The 3980-nt window shown below is 44.6% G+C and overlaps 1 non-coding gene across 1 annotated transcript; it reads left to right on the top strand.

Annotated features, from left to right (window-relative positions):
• The first annotated feature begins 576 nt into the window (after positions 1 to 576).
• TRNAI-AAU lies at positions 577 to 650 on the top strand. Its single transcript has one exon. It is a non-coding gene; the product is annotated as a tRNA-Ile (tRNA).
• Positions 651 to 3980: the final 3330 nt, after the last annotated feature.

Raw genomic sequence — 3980 nt, 5'->3', positions numbered from 1 at the left:
GTGGATCCAGGCGGAGGAGATCCTCCAACGGTGGAGCTTCGCAGGGGCGGCGGCGCTGGGAGGTGCAGCCGAATGGGAAGGTGAGGGGCGGCCGGATCCGCGGGTGCTGGCGACGAACGGCGGCTCAGCGGCGCACGGTGAGGCGGGGCGGGGCAGGAGGTGGCAGCGCGCGGAGGAGATGGGATTGGGAGGCAGGGTCGTGCGGGTGGCCGGGCTAGTTTTTTTTTCTCCGCCGTACCGGTTCGGGCTGAGTTATGATGAGGACTGTGGGTTTGTTTATCAAAAATCACAGGGGCTTTTCTGTAAAAACACTAATGACGTACGACCAAAAACAGTAACTGCTTTATTATTAGGGAAAGATAAGTCTAACATTTAACACTATTTAGGCCAAAACTGACATAATACACTATGTTAACCCCTTCATGCCTGGCCAAGGCTCATCTACCACCCTCTCAAATCTTGGTGGAGGGCCTGCACTGCACATGTATTGATCGATCGCGTTTCACTTTTTTTTTTTGAAGAATCACGTTTCACCAGTTGCTATACTTCTGCGGCTAATAAAGTAATTAACCAAGAGGCCTATTAGCTCAGCTGGTTAGAGCGTCGTGCTAATAACGCGAAAGTCACAGGTTCGAGACCTGTATGGGCCACTATTTTTTTTCTATTTTGTGAAAAACCTCGTTAACAAGGCCCAGACCGCAGGCCGAGGGGTTCGCTCGTTCTGCTCGGGTTATCTTTTTCTTTTTTACCATTTTTTTTCTATTTTGTGAAAAACCTCGTTAACAAGGCCCAGACCGCAGGCCGAGGGGTTCGCTCGTTCTGCTCGGGTTATCTTTTTCTTTTTTTACCATTTTATTTTGTTTTTTCACCAGTATTCTTTGAATTTTATTTTCTCTTTCACTATAATTTTTTTGCTTTGTGTTTCCACTGGTTTTCTTTGTTTTTTTTTCATTGTTTTTCCTACTTTTTTGTTCTCTTTTCTTTCTTTCTTGGTTTTCTTCGTATTCTCCGGTTTTCTTTGCTTTTTAATTCTTTGTCTGTATTTATTGGTTTGTGTTTTCAACACATGTCTACATTTTCTGAATACATAATCTATATTCATAGCACACATGTGAAACATTTTTCTGCTACACTTTGGACATTTTTCAAAGACCTGGTATACATTTTCTAAAACGCATGTTTTGAATACTTTTTTGAAAACATGTTAGCATTTTTTCAAATACACGTCGTACTTTTTTCATGAAATTGAACATTATTTTAAACTACAGGGACATTTGTTTTACACTGCATAAACATTTTTCAAATTTTCACTGGTTTTTTGACACTTGTGAATATGTCTTTACAATGTCATGTACATTTTGGTAATGGAAATAAACATTTTATTGACCTACGGGAACATATTTTGCCATTGTATCATCATTTTTAAAAATGTCATGAACATATTTTTGAACCGTTGATTTTTTTGCCACGTATATTTTTAATGGTATGAAACATTTTTTAGTATTGTAGAAACAATTTTTACATTGCATATACTTTTTCAAAAATTGTCTCGAACACATTTCGAAACTCGTGAACATTATTTACATGTATATATTGTAGTACCTAAGATTGTATATTTTTTGAATGTACGAAACATTTGTTTGATTTACATGGATAGCTTTTCTTACATTGTATAAACATTTCTTAAAGGTTAGGTACATTTTTTTAGACACGTGACATTTTGCAGATGTCATAATAATTTTTTGTAAATGTCACAACATTATCTTTTTTTTGTTCACATTTAAAATTTTCAAATGCCTGATTAACATTTTTTTAAATGTCACAAGCATTAATGTTTAATTCATTGAGGCCATGCAGATGGGAGGGGCTACGTATTTGGTAGCAATTGTTCACAACTGCAGAATTTTATCAATGTAGTTTGTAGGGATATCTTATGAAATCTACCAAAGAATGCCAACCAAGTTGTTCGCGAGCTTGCTAAAACATTATTCTTTTGCCGTAAAAAACTTTTGAGCTATTCATCAACTCTAAATGCAATACAGAGAACACCACAAGTAACAGAAATTATGTCCATCTTCACAACAATATTTCATGTAACTAGGGCAATGATCCCTCAAATGAGATACATCATTTTCTTTGTAAACGATGTGATTATTTTGTATAAGCAATACGGCTAACCGATGACATTCGTTGAGAAAAGCATTAAACATGGCCATATGTTTTTTTGGAAGGAAACATAGAATATCATTTTCTTTTATCAATAATCAAAGTGGATCACAAGTTTTTCGTCTAAGCTACCGGCCTCGAGCTACTTAGCATGAGATTGCTACTGGCCGTCGGATTAGTTCGATATGATAAAACCCTTTAGCGCAAGCTCTATTAACTAATCTTTTGATTTCGGAGAAAGCATAATGGGGCGGTGGCGCAGTTGGCTAGCGCGTTCGAGCCTCTCTCGCCCCATATTTTTGTTTTGCTTCCATTTTTCTACTACTAAAAAGAAAGTGTAACAGGTCTGAACTTGACCTTCAGGTCTCGAGGATCAGGCAGGCATGAAAACCGAACCAAGCAGCATCCGTTTCTCCCAATTGTTAACTTTTTTTTAAAGGAGGATATATCCCCCGCCTCTGCATCTGGACGCAGATAGGCGTACAACGTATGGCACAAACGCAAACAGGCGTGAACATGATGCCGAGAGCAGAGAGAGATATTTTTGTTTTGCTTCAATTTTTCTACTACTAAAAAGAAAGTGTAACAGGTCTGAACTTGACCTTTAGGTCTCGAGGATCAGGCAGGCATGAAAACCGAACCAAGCAGCATCCGTTTCTCCAATTGTTAACTTTTTTTTAAAGGAGGATATATCCCCCGCCTCTGCATCTGGACGCAGATAGGCGTACAACGTATGGCACAAACGCAAACAGGCGTGAACATGATGCCGGGAGCAGAGAGACAAGGGATGATCGGCCTGAATGAAAAATACAACACAACTAAACCAACCAAGCCCGAACCAAGGGCGGCAATGTCGAACCAACAAGAGCAGCAACATCTCCATAACAAAAATAGGGGACACCGCGAGCGAACAAGATAGCGCCTTCAAGAAGGAGGATGACGCCGAGACGCCGTCGCCATCCGGTCCGGAGGAACCGGAGTTAGGGTTTCCCCTGAGCTCGAAGAGGGGCGGACCGTGAGCCTTGACAATGCCTCCAAGAAGGAAACACCATCCGCAGACGTCGTCGCTGCCAGCATCGGCAAGCCGAGCATGGATTTGTCCCTGGCCTGAGACTGAGCAATCCCATAGCCATCGTCTCTGGAAACGAAGATGAGGAAGCCAATGCTGGTTGAAGCCACCATGTCAGAGAGGGGTTGGCGGGCTGCATCTACCGTTAGAGGGTTGCACCTCCTCTGAACCCACGAGCGTTGGATCTGGCAGAAGGGGGGTTTTGAGGCATACAAGGCAGGGCAGGTGGAGGCAAACCACGAGGGGGTTGGGCGATCGTGAATAGCAATGCCAGCAAGCTAGGACTGGAGGGACACAGATCCTAGTTGTCGTGGCCATAGCCGTCGGGGAGCCACACGAGCTGGAAGGAACACAATTGCTGGGTCACTGAGGCCGGAGCCGCCCGACAGAGGACGCCAATAGCCATGGGCACCGAAGGGACGCGGTTCCAAGGTCGCCAGGGCCGGAGCAGCGCCAGCAAGTACCCCGCCTTGCGGGACTTCATGACTGCCACTACCACTATAGTCTCGTCGCCAACCACCTGAGCCGTCACCGTGGCACAGGGAGAGGAAGGGCTGCCGGTGACGAAGGGGGTTGCCTGCAGGAAGACAGGCCGCGAGCACCTCCGCCGCCGGCCACAGTACCCGCAACCATCCCAGGGCTAGAAGCACCAAACAGAGCTGGGCTATGCGCGGAGGGGGAAGGGGGGCTGCTGGGGACGGCACTCAGTGGCCGTGGTCGGAACGCTGCGCCCGCCCCCAGATCG

Source organism: Triticum dicoccoides, chromosome 3B (genome assembly GCF_002162155.2).
Source record: "Triticum dicoccoides isolate Atlit2015 ecotype Zavitan chromosome 3B, WEW_v2.0, whole genome shotgun sequence".
NCBI classification, from domain to species: domain Eukaryota; kingdom Viridiplantae; phylum Streptophyta; class Magnoliopsida; order Poales; family Poaceae; genus Triticum; species Triticum dicoccoides.
Note: the sequence above shows the minus strand (reverse complement) of the source record. Positions and strands in the feature narration are given on the sequence as shown.